Source organism: Papio anubis, chromosome 6 (genome assembly GCF_008728515.1).
Source record: "Papio anubis isolate 15944 chromosome 6, Panubis1.0, whole genome shotgun sequence".
NCBI lineage: Eukaryota > Metazoa > Chordata > Mammalia > Primates > Cercopithecidae > Papio > Papio anubis.
In genome coordinates this window covers 99768413-99787362 of record NC_044981.1, presented here as the reverse complement: position 1 = coordinate 99787362, position 18950 = coordinate 99768413, and the positions used below count along the sequence as shown (strand labels likewise).

The window sequence follows — 18950 nt, the reverse complement described above, 5'->3', positions numbered from 1 at the left end:
TCCACCTCCCCTGCTCAGCCTGTATTTGGATGGGATGCTACTGCAGTCATAAATTTCCATTGAAACGTTATTAAACTAATTTGTTGAAATTTTGTTTTGTAACATTACTTTGAACACTGAACTGCAGGTTTGGATAGTTCATGTGTGACTGAACCAGATCTTAATGCTTTCTAATTTTCTTTCTTTCTTTTTTTTTTAGATGGTGTCTTGCTCTGTCGCCCAGGCTGGAATGCAGTGGCGCGATCTCGGCTCACTGCAAGCTCTGCCTCCCGGGTCCACGCCATTCTCCTGCCTCCGCCTTCTGCGTAGCTGGGACTATAGGCGCCCACCACCACACCCGGCCAATTTTTTTTGTGTGTATATATATAAAAAATATATATAATATATATATTTTTTAGTAGAGATGGGGTTTCACCGTGTTAGCCAGGATGGTCTTGATATCCTGACCTTGTGATTCACCTGCCTTGGCCTCCCAAAGTTCTGGGATTACAGGCGTGAGCCACCACGCACGGCCAAGGGTTTCTAATTTTCTTTACAACCTCTCAGGCATGAAATTGGTTAAAGAAGGAGATATTGTTTATCTGTACTGACATCTAAATAGGTAAACTTTCAACTCTGAGTATTTAAGAACTGCAAAAGTCTAGGACCTATGGTATTCAGTCAGCCTAATTATTCAGTCAATAATTTAACAATTATTGAATGCCGTGTGTGTGTGTGTGTGTGTGTGTGCACGCGTGCCAGCCATTGGTGTCAAAGCCAGATATAAGAGTGAATAAAATAGAGGAGGTTCCTGTTTTTGTGGAACTTACATTTTAGTAACAACATCTCATTTGGATAAAGAAGGAACTTGAGTCAAACTCTCTGGCAGGCTCTCGTGTGAGGTAATTCATTTGTCAGATGTGGAAATGGAGCTCATGGCTTGGACTCTCTGTCCTGACAAGATGTTGCTGTTTTGTTTTAATTGTTACAAAATGAGCAGCTCTGTTGAAGAGCTATGTAGTGTTGTTGGGAAGCCTGGGGATTCTTGAAACTGTTAAGGTTGTCTTTTGAATCTACTGCGTTTGGGGCACACTGGACTTTTGTTTTAATGCTAAAAGTTGTTTGGGGTCAACACTTATCCAGTAATATATAGTAAATATTATTATTCAAGCATTAAATATCTTCATTTTTCACCATCACCTTCAAAATTCAGAGCCTCACACAGGCTGAGTTTCTTAGTACTAAGAATCAAACCTTCCCTGTCTTTGGGCCGATTATCTTTATTGTGTGGCAAATTTTGCCTTCCATTTTATTATAGCTAAATCTATTTTAGATAAGTGTTGGTTTAATAGACTTTTTACATTCTGTCTACTTTGTATACATTGAAGTAATTTGCTACACAAATATTCTTTTGAATTTTTATCAGTCTATCTTTTCCATCCTGTTCTTCTACCTTTCATCTAGATCTCCCCGAAGGTTCTATAGCAGAAATGAGATAAACAGGTGTCAGTATAGAAAGAGGAATATACCGGCTTATTGTGGTTTATAAGAAATGACTGAATGAGGAGGCAGGGAAGAAACATATTTCAGAGGCAGTCAAAATGAAGACACTGCGTCATTTCCCTATTCGTTTTCAAAGTAAAGTTTTTCACAATTTGACACCATTTGTTTTACTTTGGTATTGATTAAGAGAATATCAAATTATTAGTCAAATGCAACACATACAAACTGTAACATTAATTATTTTAGAATTATCAGTCCTTTTGATCATCCTTTTGATATCCTCTATGAATGTGAAAAACAAATTCACTGAACAGTCCTACAACCATGAAGAGGCAGATGCCTGTTAAACCAATTAAATGATGTAGCTGCAGAAATTGAGGCACAGAGAGATCAAATAACTCGTTTAAGTAACAGAACTAGTGAATAGCAGAGTAAAGATTTGAACCCAGACATCCTGGCTTTCGGTCAGTGCTTATGCTTTTGAGGTCTATTATGTACCGTTTCCTAAGTACTATACGCTTTTAAGTATATATTTATGAATGTTTCAGAAACACCTGAAGAGTTTGTAAAAATGCAGATATCTAGGTCCCATTCCCACAGAATCTGATTCAGTTGGCCTGGGATGAGTGTCTCGAGACTATTGTTTAATGACAGTTCTTAGGATGGGCCTAGTCCATTGGTCATTCTTTGAAAAAACAATGGTCTGTGGTCATGTGAAGTATAGTAAAGCTCTTAAGTGCAGAGGCCCAGAAATGGAATCACCTGAGCTGGTATTCTAACTCCTCTAGCTATGGGCAAGTTGCTTCAACTCTGTTTTTCAACTTCTACAGTGGGATGGCGATAAGGGGTTTTGGTGAGAATTCAGTTCCTTAATCCATTTAACTGCTAAGTAAAGTGCTGGCAAATTGTTAACTCTCAATTTGTGTCAGCTCGTCTTAGTGCAGCACAGGTGACGTGCATAGTTAATTAATTCAGGTATTGTGCGTTCAGATACCACAAAAAATAACATATTTTTTTTCCTTTATCCAAAAAGAAAAATCAAGGTTCTGACCTTTATTGATTTCTAACATCTTTTATTTTTTCCCCAACTTTAAAATCATTTCTCCAGAGTCCTCGACTTTAGCTCTTGTGTTCCTGGCGCTCTCTCTCCATTTGTAAGGATAGGAATCTGTTTTTCTGCCTTCTGTATCTCCTGCTGAGTTGGCCTGATTGTGTAGCTTTAAATTGGGTCAGCTGGGGGGGAAAATGTGGGGGTGGGAGAAGATAAAAGGCTTTTATGGAAATCTGAGATTAAATTCTCACCAACCCGCAAAAGTGTCATCCACGTCTTTGTTCTCTGTGTCTTCTTTAGTGCTAGTGTGGTTACATGACATAAAGGTGAATTATTTAAGTAATGCTATTTTACTCCTCTTGGCATAATCACCGTTCTTTTGCTTCTTTCCAATGATGACAGACAAGCGCCTCAGAGAATATTCAAAAGCCTTTGTAGTAGAAGGGAACTGAAAATGAACCAATACCTCTTACTAAAAGAAATCCTGACTGAACTGTTTGGGGAGAGTATGGAATTTATCTTTAAATATTCTGATATTATTCTAGTTATCAACTAGGAAAAGCAAATACTATATCATGTAGCTGGGAATTTAGTCTCCCATTAGGTTGGAAGAAGGAAGAAATTCAAAACAGAACATGAAAAAGGAGAGTCCTGCCCTGTGGCCCCATTGCATAGTCCTAATGTGTTCTGTGAGTCCTTGACCATATAAATGTGGTCGCATTGAGTTGAAGGAGAAATATGTGAGGATTGGTCAGGACACAGAAGGAAGGGAATCCTAACTGTCTTATACCCAGTACTATCTGGAGCTGCTTAGGAGATATGCGAAGTTTAGTTTTAGCGATTTCTTTTCTTTTTTCTTTTTTTCTTTTTTTTTTTTTGAGATGGAGCCTCACTCTGTCGCCCAGGCTGGAGTGCAGTGGTGCGATCTTGGCTCACTGCAACCTCTGACTCCCGGGTTCAAGTGATTCTTATGCCTCAGTCTCCTGAGTCGCTGGGATTGCAGGCGTCCACCACCACACCAGGCTAATTTTTGTATTTTTAGTAGAGACAGGGTTTCACCATGTTGGCCAGGCTGGTCTCGAACTCCTGACCTCAGGTCATTCTCCCGCCTTGGCTGCTCAAAGTGCTAGGATTACGGGCGTGAGCCACCGCACCTGGGCTAGTAATTTCAATTCAGACTGTAGGATCCCATATAACCTGGTCTCTATTTTGTTCCCATGGCAATGTTCTGGAGGGTCAAGAATTTCCCACCCTTTTATGGAGTCCAATTGTCTCTCAAAGCCTGGTGGGTGGTGTCATTATGTTGCCTATCTTAACATTTTTTGTGGAGGAAGAAAGTGCTGAAAACTCCCTGACCTATTTTTACTTCCTGTTGTCACCAAATCTGTATACGTTTACTTTTAGTTGTTAAAGACGTTCACATTGGAAAGAAATGCTGAGGACTGAGCTGCCATATCCTGACAGTTTGATTCAATCCCTGTTTCTATCACAATCCTAGAAAAATTAAACAGTCCTGAAATGTGTGGAGCAAATATATATCACATGCTATTTAAACATGAAAAACATGGTCTATGAAAGACAGAAAAGCAGAGGTATATAAAAGACAGAAAAACAGAGGAACTGAAGCTAATTATATAAAGTAATTAGTATGAATTTGCATAGTGTTTATATATGTGTTATATGTATAATGTATACCATATGCTCCTTACTTTAGACCAGTTAAATTTGCTGAGATGATGGAAATGCTCTCTATCCGTGCTGTTCACCAGAGTAGCCAATTAGTTACATGTAGTAATTGAATTCCTGAAATGTTGCTAGTGTGATTGAGGAACTGGATTTTTAATTTTATTAAATTTCGATTAATTTAAATTCAAATAGCCACATGTGGCTAATAGTTACAGTATCGGACAATGTGGGTTTAGACTGGTCTAATTGGAGTGGGGAGAAAGACTGTGGACATGGAATAAAGATTCATTTTTGGATAGGTGGGTCCACTTGGAAATATAGTCTGCTCGTTTTTAAAGAAAACATATTTCCTATGCTTAGGTTTGTTTATGAGAATAGAACAAGGAACTGAAAATGCAGAAAAGAAAACTATTGTTTCTTTGTCGCTGATTTTACTGTACCTATATTTTGGTGAAATAGATTAAAATAAAATACACAGGCGTATACTAATACATATTCATGTTTATATGTAACAAATAGAAATTTTATTAAGTATTGAAATCTTTTAAAAAGTTTTTTATTGAGGTATAATTGACAAACAAAAATTATATATATATATTTATGGTACATTGTGATATTTTGACTTATTTATGCATTGTAAAATGATTACCACAATCAAGATATTACATACCCATCACCTTATCTAGTGTCTTTTTTCTGTAATAAGAACATTGTAGATATACTGTCTTGGCAATTTTCCAGTGTACAAAGCATTATTATTAACCATAGTTACCATGCTTACAATTGATCTCTAGAATTTATTCATCCTGTCTAACTGAAACTTTCTAGTCTTTGGCTAACATCTCCCTAATCTCAGCCATTGTCCCCCTTCCCCACAATCTCCAGCCTCTGGTAACCACCATTCTACTTTCTAAGAGCTTGACTATTTTAGATACTCAAATAAGTGGAATCGTGCAGCATTTGTTGTCTTGTGACTGGCTTATTTAACTCAGTGTTCTCAGGTTTCATTCATGTTGTTGCGTATGATAAGATTTTCTTCTTTTTAAAGACTTTATAATATTTCATTGTATGCTTATACCACATTCTCTTTATCTATTCATTTGTTGATGACATTTAGGTTGCTCCTACCTCTTGGCTAAAGAGATAGACAAGATTCAATGAACAGGGGTGTGCAAATATCTCTTTTAGATCCCTCTTAAAATTTTTTGGATATATACCCAAAAGTGAGACTATGGAATAATATGGTAGTTCTATTTTTAACTTTTTGAGGAAACTTCATGCTATTTTCCATAACAACTTCACCATTTCACATTTTCACCAAGAGAGCACCAGGGTTCCAATATCTACAAATCTTTGCCAACACTTTTTTTTTTTAATGAGAGTGAGCCTCCTAACGAATGTAAGGTTATGTCTCTCTGTGGCTTTGACTTGCATTTTCCTGATGATAGTAATATTGAGCATCTTTTAAAATGCTCATTATCCACTGGTTGCATGTAGTCTTTGGAGAAATCTCTATTCAAGTCATTTTCCTAATATTTTATTGTGTTATTTTGCTGCTGTTGAGTTGTAAGAGTCTTTTATATATTCTGGATATTAAACTCGTATCAGATATGTGATTTGCAAATAGCTTTTCCCATTCCATGTTTTGCCTTTTCACTCTTTTCATTGTTTCTGTTGCTGTGCAGAAGTTTTTAAGTTTGATGTAGACCCATTTGTCTATTTTTGCTTTTGTTGCTTGCACTTTTGGTGTCATATCCAAGAAATTATTGCCAAATCCAATGCCATGAAGATTTTCCTCCATGTTTTCCTGTGGAAGTCTTACAATTTCTGGCCTTATGTTTATTTCCTTAATCCATTTTGAGTTAATTTTTGTATATGGTATAAGATAAAGTAGAAGTTCATTCTTTTGCTTGTGGTTATTCAATTTCCCCAAAACTATCTGTTGAAGAAACTATCCTTTCTTCATTTTGTAACCTTGGTGCCCTTGTTGAAGATAATTTGACCATATATCCAAGGTTTTGTTTCTGGGTTTTCTATTCTGTTTCATTTGTCTGTATGTCTGTTTCTATGTCAGTACCATATGGTTTTGATTATTGTAGCTGTTATGAATGGAATTTTTGTTTCTCCTCCAAATTTATATGCTGAAGCCCTAACACCCAAGGCAACTGTCTTTGGAGACAGGGCCTGTGAAGAGGTTACAAAGGTTAAATAAGGTCATAAATCTGGGGACCTAACTCAATAGGGTTGTTGCTCCTACAAGACAAGGAAGAGATACCAGAGCTGTCTCTATTTACACATGCACAAAGATGAGGTCATGGGAATGCACAGGGAGATGGCAACTGTTTACAAACCAGGTAGAGAAGCCTCATCAGGAACTGAATGAGCTGGCATCTTGATCTTGGACATCCCATTCCCCAGAACTGTGAGAAAATCAATTTCTATTGTTTAGGCCACCTAGTGTATGCTGTTTTGTTGTAGTAGCCTGAGCAGACTAAAACAGTAGCCTTGACACTATGTTTTGAAATCAGGACGTGTGAAGCTTCTAGCTTTGTTTTTCTTTCTTAAGATTGTTTGGCTATTCAGGGTCCTTTGAGATTCAAGGTGAATTTCAGTTTGGTCTTTATATTTCTGCAAAAATATGTCATTGAGATTTTGATCAGGATTACATTGGATCTGTAGATATCTTTGGGTAGGGTGGACATTTTAACAAGATTAAGTCTTCAAATCCTTAAAAAGAGAATATCTTTCCATTTGCTTGTTTACTTCTTCAGCAACATTTTGTAGTTTTCAGTGTATGAATCTTTACCTCCTTAAGTTTATTTTTAAGTATTTTATTTTTTTGATGCTATTTTAAATGGGATTGTTACCTTTTTAGATTTTTCATGTTTAGAAATGCTACTGATTTTCATATGTTGATATTATCTACTGTAATTATTGCTGAATTTATTTACTAGTTCTTACAGTTTTTTGTGGGGGAGTGGAATCTTGGAGGGTTTCCTATACGTGAGAACATGTCATATGTGAGTGGAGAAAGTTTTACTTCTTCCTTTCCAATTTGGATTCCTTTTATTTCTTCTTATTGACTATTTGTTCTGGCCAGGACTTCCAGTACCATGTTGGATAGAAGTGGAGAGAGTGGGCATCTTTGCCTTGTTCCTGATCTTCTAGAACAGGCTTTCAACTCTTCACCATTGAGTATGATGTTAGCTGTTGGTTCAAATAATTTCTTTCCATCTCTGATTTTTTTAGTGTTTTTATCATCAAAGGGTACAATATTGCTGGTTTTGAATATGGAGGAAGAGTTCCATGAATTAAGGAATGTGGGTGGCCTCTAGAAGTTATAAAAAAGCAGGGGAAAGAGTCCTCCTTAGAGTCTCCAGAAAGGAATGCAGCATGAGGCTTGAACCTTGATTTCAGACTAGGCAGACCTGTGCTGAACTTCTAACTCACAAAAATGTATGATAATAACTTTGTGTTTTAAGCTACCATAATTAGTTACATCAGCAATAGAAAACTAATACATTAGGCCCATCCTTACTGGGAGGTTTTCTGTAAATGGACAGACTCATGTAAAGTAGTAGCCTCTCACGGTTTGCAAACCACCATTTGTGTCCATCCATCTGTCATTTTATTTAGCCATGTGATGTTTAAACTTGCCTGCTGTGATTTTGCTAGGCTTTGGGGAAATGACGTGAATAAAATGGTATTTATTCCTTACCAGACACTTTGAGATATTGACTTTTATCTCACTTTCCAAATAAAAAAGTAGTTAGATCCTGATAAATTTAGTGACTTGACCAAGGTAACACCAATAACCTTCTCACTTTGAACGCAGAGCTATTTCCACTAGAAAGTCTTAGAAAAATAGCAGGTTGTATTTAGCTGGATGTCTGTTCTGATGTAACTTGAAATTGCATTGTCATTTCCTATCTGTTACATGAACCTGGGCAAGCCACTTCACCGTTTAGCATTTATGTTTTCTGTGAAATGAGAGATAAATGCTTAAGCAAATATTCCAAGGATAAATGAGATGTGGGTAGAGCTTTTTGACACATCTTGTAGGAAAATGTTACAAATGAATGCTATGATTGTGCCTATTATTTCAGACCTCAGGATATTCTGGGCTACATGTGTATTACTTTTAATGAGCATGGAATTTAGCAAATAAATATTAGTAGGTAGACATGGAATTTAGCAAATAAACATTAGTAGTATCCATGCTATTAAATGCATGAAATAGTTATGCCAGCAGACAGGTTATGGCCATAAAAAATGTTGACCTTAAGTATCATCTGCTTATTATCTCATTTGCTGAAAAATTATTTTGCATCATTATAATTCTACAGATGTTTCACAGATGTCTTTAAGGATATATTTCTGTGGGTTGTTATTAAGCTAACTTCTGTGCACTACAGCAGATTTCCATAGCATATTAATGAGAACATTATGGAATTGTAAATAAATACGTTTGTAGCTATCAAGATGAAGAGCAGAACTATAAAAATGGTTATAAAAATCTAATTAACATTTTAACAGTAAAAGCTTGCTGCCTTGATACCACAAGGGAATGGTCTCAGTCAGTAGATAAAATGAAGAATTCCCAAGCGGGCTTAAGAGTAGATGAAATACTGCTATCAATATTTAATGGGATGTGTCGGATTTTACCACCATTTGAAAGGATGCAAATAGGGGTTACCATAGAAATCACCTTGACAGAAAACCGCACAAAATGTAACATAAAGTATCCCTTAAGCAGCCTTGCAGGGATTGCTGTGACGTCTGACTATAGCCTTCTCATGTAATTGTTTGACAGTGGGAAAAAATGCCTTGTTCGTGTGTGTGTGTGTATGTGTGTGTGTGTGTATATGTGTGAGTGTGCATGTATGCCCAAAATAACTAAAAAATTATAAGAACAGTAAGGAAATTCTAGAGGCAGGTATCTCCATATTCCTTTATATCATAATTACTCTTTGATAAAGCTATAAATGCCAAAGTTATTTACAGCTTTAACAAGGCATTCATCATAGCCATGCTGCCGAAAGACAAAGCAACCTCAGAGATGTTCTATTTAAATTTAATATTCTTTTATACATTTTAGTGGCAATATTCTTTTGTGTCATGGCTCTGAGATAAATAAGCATTGCATTTTAGCAGCTTGGTCTTGGACCAATTAGATGAGTTTCCTCCTAGATACAAACTTCTGTTGTTGAAAAAAAAGCATTTTTTTTTTCTTTGAAAAAAATTAGTACACATGCTCTCCTTTAACTATTCTATAATTACAACACAGGCACTAAGCTAAAAAGAAATTACACTTATTTCACAGACTCTTTCAGCAAAGGGAGAGGATGTTATAAATTTCCCTGCCCATTAAAAATGGGTGCAATAGAAATCTGAGGTTAAAATAGGAATTTTTAAAATAATCATAAGTTGTTAAACCAAAGGGAAAAAGAAGCAATTTTAGACAATATGAATGTTTAAAAAATTGTAGTGGTTATCAAAAAAGGTGAAGAAAAATCTGACACAATTGTTTTCTTCAAACAACTATGTATGTTTGAGATGAATGAATATCATTTTCATATTAATAGCATAAACATAAGCATTATCAATGAACAAACAAAAACTCTCAAGTTCCACTTTATGACCCATTAAGGGAGACAGAAAGAGGAAAAGAAAATGGAAATATTTATGTGAAAGGATGGAATGGGCATTACAGATAAAGAGAAGTCATGAGAAGGGAGAGTAAGAGAGAAATATAGGAAGCTTTTGACCAAAGACAGGCTGTGCTAGGAAGGGAGGGGAGGAGAGGAAACACATGAAGCCAGGTGGAGACGCCCTCTCCCCAACTTTCCCTGAAAATACTTTACAGATTTTTTTTAAAAAAAGAGGGGTCACATCTCTCAGAGGTATGTAAACACTATACACGATTGAGAAAAAGAAATAGGCCTTTTTCCTGTCAGATTTAGAGCATTGTGTTTCTTTTTTTGTATTAGGTCTTGAGTTTTATTCCCACTGGTCTAAAAACTCCTCTAACATTTTTTAATCTTCCCAATTCAAAGCTCCTGACCACAAAGGATTGAAAGACATAAAGAAACTACAAAGAGAACTGACAAACCTACAAACATAGAAGAAGGTTTAAAATATTTCTCTCCGTAACACAGAACAAACAGCTGGAAAAATTGAAGAGAGAAAGAAAAGGAGATTTGAATAACCTATTGAAAGCTTGCTTTAATAAATATGTATAGAAGCTTGTATCCAATGCAGAAAATGAACATTGATTCAAAGTACATAGAGATTATTTTCAAAATTCACTTGGGCAAGGCTACAATAGAAATCTCTACAAATTCCAAAAATGTTAACAGCATATTGATTCTGAATCACAGTGTAATAATATTTTAGAAATAAGAAAAATGTAAAATTTTTTTCTTTCTGACTATCCTGCATGATTTGGAGGATGGGTACAGTCACAAACAATTTTTGGGTTAAAGTGGAAATTAATTAGAAATCAGAAAATATTTATCACTCAATAATTTCTAAAGCACTATGTATCAAAATTTAGTGGATGCAGTTAAAGTGAATCTTAGAGAGAAACTTATAGTCCAAATTTCTATATTAGGAGTACATAAATACTTGAAAACACAAGATAACTGTTAAATTTGAGGTACATAAAAGGAAAAAACAGTGAAGCTGAAGAATTTAGAGTAAAGGAAATTAAAGAGAGGGTAACAGAAATTAAGGAAATAGAAAAAAAGACTTCAAAATAAAAATCATTAACAAGGGTTTCCAAACAAAATTAGAAGGAATGATGAAATAGACAAACCTCTGTTAAATCTGATCCAAAAGGTAAATACGACAGGCTCAAATAAAGAATATTATTGTCTGATATTGATGCCTTTATATTTCAAAACTCAGAAAAAATTGTCAAAAGTTTAGGGAAAATATAAGCAAACTAACAGTGCCTCAAAGAGAAAATTATAACAAGGAAGAGGTATCAAAGTTGTTACAAAGTTCCACTTGCCTATCTAAAACACCAGACACAAATCAGTTTTTGGAAGCTAGTTTATTAGTATTATTTAGCATATTAATCAGGAATATCTTATACAAACTTCTCAGATTACATAACAAGCATAAAGCTACCAAGTTCATTTTATGAGGTTAATATCTTGACACGGAAATTGTAGGAGCAGATTAAAAAATAATAAGCCAATTGCACTTATAAAACCAGATGTGAACACTCAAAATCAAATATTAATAAGGAGAATCTAGTAATATATTAAAAATATGTCATGATTAGATAGGTTTTATTCTGGGAATACAAGCATGGCTTGACGTTTGAAAACTCATTAAAGAGCACCTAGTTAAAAATGAACTGGACACAAATATTTATCTTTACTCTCTCCAAAAAAAAAAAAAAAAAAAAACCACATGAAAATGTGGCTAAAAGCAAAAGAAAGTTTAGACTCATGGGAACAGTTAATGAGAGAGGAGATAACACAAGATGAGAAATGCCAATAAAATTTTGGAAGCACAAAAGCAAATGAATGAATGGTTACAGATTTAACAGATTGTTGGAGTACAAGGAGGAAATCCAAGAAGCAGCAATCCAGTTAAGAAGACGAATCTTAAAAATCTCAAAAATTGCAGGCATCAGATACTTGTGGAGTCAGGAAAACTGGTTTAAAGACTATTAAGAAGCAAAACCACGCATCACCTTCCCTGCCCAACACAACTGTACAACTATCCCTCCCCCACCACAGCAGAAGACTGGATATTTGCTTGTGGGGGTTGAAAGAGATGCACTCTCCACGCATAGACATAAGGCCCGTGTGAAAGATTGGGAACAATTATGAAAATGGGATTGCATCTGAGAATCTCAACCCCCGTTTTTCCTTTTTGCTCAGAGAACCCTGTCAACCAGGCTTACATCCCTCTGGGTGGAAGACGAGAAGATTCATTGATGGGGAGACTGATCACTGTTTTTGTGTGTGTGTGTGTGTGTGCATATGCATACACACATGTGTACATGTGCATATGGTGCACATGTGTATATGTGTATTACATACTTACTGTATGCCAAATAGATACACTAAATATTATCTAATTTAATTTTTATCTGAGAACAGACTGGGATGAAAAAGGCTGAAGGAAGAAGACTGCTGATTAGAGAGTCTTATGACAAAATATGAGAAGTAAGTAAAATAATTCTAAATAAGTATGAGAACATTTATTTATTCCTCCAACAAATATTGAGCACATACTATATGCAAGGTCTTTAAAAATATGCCTAACATTGCTTTTTAAAATAATTATTGACATGATCTTAGAGGATAGGGAAAATTGAGTGGACATTGACTTTGCTATCCTTATGAAAATTGATTAAAAACAGATTATTATACATTTTGGGAAACTGAATATTACAGATGACCCAATATTACTATTTTTTTATTAAAAAGTAACGTAAAGACAGTATAGAATAAAATTTCATGTGATTATATGGTTTAAAATAATGAATTACAAATTAAGTCAGTTATTTCCATGTAATACCACTTTATTTGAATCCAAAAAATTGCAATAATTTCTTTTAACATTAATACCTTTTATTTATGGTGAAGTGACACTGCTTATAATTTGAGATGAGTGACAAACATGAACTCATTGGTTCTCACAACAAACCTTTGAAGTATTTGGAGGAAACGGCAGCAACTTTATTTGCAGATGTTAAAACAGTTATAGTGGCCCGGAGCGGTGGCTCACGACTGTAATCCCAGCACTTTGGGAGGCCGAGGCGGGCGGATCACGAGGTCAGGAAATCCAGACCATCCTGGCTAACACGGTGAAACCCGGTCTCTACTAAGAATACAAAAAATTAGCCGGGCGTGGTGGCGGGTTCCTGTAGTCCCAGCTACTCGGAGGCTGAGGCAGGAGAATGGCGTGAACCCGGGAGGCGGAGCTTGCAGTGAGCCCAGATAGCACCACTGCACTCCAGCCTGGGCGACAGAGCGAGACTCCATCTCAAAAAGAAAAACAGTTATAGTGGCACTTTTAAGCATAGGACTTGAAATTGAGAGCCTTAAGTTGGGGTCTTAGCTCTGCTGCAATTAGCACTGTGAGCCTGGGTGAGCATTTACCCCGTCTGGACCTCAGTATTCTTAGCTATCAAATAGAAGGTTTAAAATATTGTTTTTTGGCCAGGCACGGTGGCTCATGCCTGTAATCTCAGCACTTTGGGAGGCCGAGGCGGGCAGATCACCTGCGGTCAGGAGTTGGACACCAGCCTGGCCAACATGGTGAAACCCTGTCTCTACTAAAAAAGTACCAAAAATTAGCCTGGTGTAGTGGCGGGCACCTGTAATCTCAGCTACTCAGAAAGCTGAGACAGGAGAATCACTTGAACTCAGGAGGCAGAGGTTGCAGTGAGCCGAGATCTTGCCATTGCACTCCAGCCTGGGCAAGAAGAGTGAAACTCTGTCTCAAAAATAAATAAATAAATAAATAAATAAATAAATAAATAAATGTGTTTTTCATGGCATTCTTGTGTCTGTAATCTGAGAAAGAGAACTTCACTAATTAGGAATTGTTCCAATTGGTACCTAAACTATTACTTAAAAATATTTTTTAAAATTTTGAAATTCTATAGTTAATTTAGTTTGTCTCCTCACCCCTTCCACCCCTTTTCTTCTCCCTTCTTCCCTTCCTTCCAAAAATTATATTTAATAGATTATAGGAAAATTAAAAAAAGCCCTGAGAGAGCAGCTTCTGGGTTGGTTGATTCTGCCATTCAGTGATGATATCATTGGAACTCCCATTCTTCTCAAATTTTCACTCTGCTGTCCTCAGCATAGTGACTAGGTTTTGACTAGTGCTCCTCCTGTTTTCAAGATAGCTGAGACAGTTCCACTGAAATATAGAAACAAGACGACGTTCAGCAGAAGAAGAGAGACAGCTTTTCACTGGGTCTCTCTGTATGTCTCTTTTCTCTGCCAACTTCCCCTCTAGACTTCTCGTGTGTCACCCCATTGGCTAGGATTGCTTCTCATGTTCATGCCTAACTGATCCCTGGCAAGGAACATTGAATCACGATGAATGGGTTAAGCTAGTCAGAATCCACCCCTTCCCTCTGGAGCTGGGGCCAGAGCCCTTCTTTCTTACTCCAAGTATCTTGACGAAAATGGTGTCTGTATGCGGCATTGGCTTCATTCCCTACTCTATTGCATCTTTAGATGCTGCTCCTGTGGTCTGAAATTTTATTCTCAATTTTTCTGTCAGAATATCTTTATTCATTTTTCAATATACATCTCAGTTGTTATTTCTGAGTGGCTCATGATAATGACGAATAAAACCAACATAAATGTGTACACTCAAGTTTAAATAATATTTTAGAAATAGTTTTCAACACTTGAAAAGAAATGCATGTTGCAATAAAAACAGATCTAAGAGTATGAGAGCAATTAAAAAAAAACAAGTGATTGGACATCAGCTATTGCCAATAATATATAATGGGAAGCAAATATTCTTGTTCTTTAAAAGATCTGAGTCACTAAAACATATTATTTGCACTTACTTGGAAGGAAACCAATTAGCATTAAGGTTTTCAGAATGAGGAAGTATGAAACTTTGAAACACTCCTTCCATTATAATGATGTGGCAATCCGCATTGGGGATGTGCAAGTCCACTCTGAGTACAGTGGGGAGCAATGTGGAATGTGTGGGGTGGATACTGACCGCCTCCGTGGAGATTCTTAGTGGAAACCTGGGTAGAGGTGAAAGAGGGAACAAAGAAAAAAGATACTTTATTTATGTATTTAATTATACCAAAACAGGATACATAGCATCTGGGAAATAGCAGACCTGATATTTCTCCTGTCTGGGAAACAGTCAGTATAAATGAAGAAACACTAGCAGATTCTTGTTCTTCACTTTTTTTTTTTCTCTTAAGCTATTGGCAAGGACTTGGTCTGCACTGAGAGACAGAGGAATTCACTCCACTGGCAATGCTTGTGGATTGAATTGGGATCATAGCCATTGTGACAGGTCTTTTCCATTACAAAACCATCTCTCAGCTACATTTGAATCCTGCGATGGTGGTGTATTTGTCAGCATACCAATAGGATATAAGGTTTGTATCTAAGAGGAGAATTATTATGGGAATTAGCTAATGCAGTTATGAAGGTCAGGAAGTCTCATGATAAACTGGAGACCCAGAAAAGCTGATAGTGTGATTTGGTTAGAGTCTGAGGCCTGATAACCAGGAGAGCCAATGGTAGAACTCCCAGCCTGATGCTGAAGAACCAAGAACTTGGAAGGGAGAAGCGGAGCGGGGTGCTGATGTAAATCCCGGGGTCTGAAGTCCCATGAACCAGGAGCTCTGATGTCCAAGACCGAGGGAAGATGGGTGTCTGTCCCAGGCCAAGAACAAAGGGAGTGAATAAACCCTTCCTCTGCCTTTTTGTTCTATCCAGGCCCTCAACAGATTGGATGATGCCTGACCACATTGGTGAAAGCAGATCTTTACCCAGTTTACTGATTCAAATGCTCATCTGCTCTGGAAACGTGCTCACAGACACACCGGAAATAATGTTTTAGCGTCTCTCTGGATATTCCTTAGCCCAGTCAAGTTGACACATAAAATTAACCATCACAGGTATGAAATCATCTGTTGCATGAGTTAGAGAGGGAGATTATGGTGACCTTTTCCAAGCTACCTTCTCTGATCCTTCACTACTGTGAATAGTATCACCTTCTCCCTCTGTGTGTTCTCTGACTTTTGCTATTTTGTACTGTCTTTTAATTTTTTGCTTAATTGTTTCCAATTTCGTAAGATTGTGTATGTGATAGAGCCCTCCTCACTTTTATCTTTAATCTCAAGCCTTTTATATAGTGGGTACTGAACATGTGGGCTAAACTTACCATACTCCATGACTGCAGCCAATCAGCTAAACAGAGGTAGCAAAAAACAAAAAAACAAAACAAAAACAAAATACAGCCGTAATTATTGGCTTAATGTTAAATTTATGATCACAAACCTCAGAGATGGCTTTAACTGCTGCCCCCCAAAACCTATTACCTTTCCCTGGCAATTCACTGAGTAAAAGATTTTATGCTTTCTTATTTTTAAAACCTCTAATACTCCCACTATCTTTTATTCTCAGTTGATGACCTTGCTTTTTATTTCACTGAGTAAATGGGAGTAATGGAAGAGAGAATGCAACCTGACAAGACACACCAAATTATCTATGTCCTTATACTGAGCATTCTCTTCTCTTGCATCGGATGGACTATCTAAGGCCTCACCCTTTCTAGTGCACTGGATCTTATCTCTTTCTGTTAAGGATGTCAATCCAAAAATGGTCTATCTCTGCATCATCAATATTCATCTCTATAGTGAACCTTTATTAATAGCATACAAATAAATATGTTGTAATATCTTCCATTAGGGAAAACCCTTTTCTCCACATTCTACTCTAACCATTGCATCATTTATATGTCTCCATTATAACAAAACCCTTACTCTTAGAAATTGTTGTCTCTTCTTGCTAGCTCCATTTCATTTCTCTCCTACTTAGAACAGATTTCGGTCTCCTTTTCACCACTGAAAGAGCTCTTGTAAGGTTACTTCTATCAGCTGAATAGCATCCTCATTATGCTCAATCTACCAGCTGCACTTTTTACACTTGATCATCCTTCCTCCTTAAAACCATCTCATATCTAGGTTTCTGAAATTCAAAATTCAGCTTTCTCTTGTTCTCCTTTGCCCTGACTAGCTGTTCCTAGTCAGTCTTCTATGCTGGGTTATCCTCTTTCCAACTTCAGTTAGTGAGAGTGCTTCAGACTGTGTCCTTGGGCTACTGTCTTTTTTAGCAACACTCACTCTCTAGGTGTCCTATTCAGGCTCATGTCTTCCATCTTAGCGTGGGCTGACTCTAACAAAATACAAAAATAAACAACAGACATTTAATTCTTGTAGTTATGGAGACTGGAAAATCTAAGATCAAGGCACCACAGATTTGCTTCCTGACGAGGGATCTCTCCCTGACTTGTAGGACATCTGCCTTCCAACTGTCTCCTCACATGGTGAAGAGATAGAGAGGGAGAGAGCTCTGGTCTCTTCTTCGGGGGCACACAAACATTCAGTTCATAACAGCTTCTCTGTGTATATTTCCAGTCAAGAATTGTGTATGTAACTACCTATTTGAAACTTCCAAGGGAGTTTCTGACTGACATTTCAATCTTAACAGTGGAACTCTTGACTCCTTTGGAGCCCCAAAACTGTTCCTCCCATAGTCAGCCATGCCTCAGTCAATGGTACTTCCATCATTCCAGTAGCCCATTACAAAATCTTAGTGCACCCTTTATTGTTTTGTGTCGTGCCACTTGTCCTATCCACCACTAAATCTGTTTAGTCTACAGTTGCAGTATCTCACCACATCTCACCAACTGAACCACTACTATTCTAATTCAAGATACCATTACCTCAAACCTGAACCATTGCAATAGGCTTCTAACTAGTCTTGCTGCTCATCTTAGCAAGTCTATTTTTCAAACATCTGCAAGAGGGAACCTTTAAAAAATATGTTAGATTATATCACTCTTCTGTTCACAATGCTTAAATGTTTTCCATCTTAATAAAATCCCTGGCCCCTCACTATTTTTCCAATCTTGTCTCCCATGTTCTCTTTCTGCTCCAGCCACATGGATCTCTTGGGATTCTTTGAGGATGCCAAGCAAGCATCTGCAGCAGGGACTTTCTTCTCTGCCTGAAATTGTCTTTTCCTACAAAAGCATGACATACTTTCTCTTTTACTTTAGCTCCTCATTTAAACATGTTATTGTCAGAAAGTTTTCCCAGCCAAATCTATATAACATCTGGCCCCTTTTCACAAGCCCCTACTTAGTTTTTCTTCTAAGCCAATTTCCTCACCTAGCATATATATTTTTAATTTCTTCAAAACTTTTCTAGTTTTTAAAATTTTAATTCTTTAACTGTAAATGGATGATTTGTACTTATATGTGTACACATATATATGTGTGTATATATATATGTGTGAGGTAGAAAGTAATGTTATGATTTGTGAAGACAAGGTGGAATAATAATAATAATTTTTTAAGAGATGGGATCTCACTCTCTTACCCAGGCTGGAGTGCAGTGGTGCAACTATGGTTCACTGCAGCCTCAGACTCCTGGGATCAAGGGGGTCCTCCATCCTGAGCCTCCTGAGTAGCTGGGACTACAGGTACATGCCACTGTGCCCAGCTAATTAAAAAAAAAATTTTTTTTTTGGTAGAGATGGATTCTTGCTATATTTTCCCAGATTGGTCTCAAACTCCTAGGCTTCAGTGATCTTCTTGCCTCAACCTCTCGAAGTGCTGGGATTATAAATGTGAGACACCTCGCCCAGCCAATGTGGAATAATTAAATAAAGCTAGTTAACATTTCCATCACCTCAAATACTTAACATGTTTTTGTGGTGAGAATGTTTAAAATTTACTGTCTTAGCAATTTTGAAATGTACACTGTTATTAACTATATTTACCGCGGTGTGCTATAGATCTAATAAAGCCATATTCCTTATGTCTCAGATTTTATACCCTCTCTCCATCATCTCCCCATTCCCCTCCTCTCCCCGGTCTCTGTAATCAGTATTCTACTCTCTGCTTCTATGAGTTTGATTGTTTTAGATTCCACATATTGGTGAGAATATGGGAAGTTTGTCTTTCTCTGACTGGCTTATTTCAC

At 36.9% G+C, this 18950-nt stretch overlaps 1 long non-coding RNA gene across 1 annotated transcript; it reads left to right on the top strand.

Annotated features, from left to right (window-relative positions):
* Positions 1 to 304: 304 nt before the first annotated feature.
* LOC116275338 lies at positions 305 to 18367 on the top strand. Its single transcript, XR_004184369.1, has 3 exons — positions 305 to 353; positions 10276 to 12405; positions 15153 to 18367. It is a non-coding gene; the product is annotated as an uncharacterized LOC116275338 (long non-coding RNA).
* Positions 18368 to 18950: the final 583 nt, after the last annotated feature.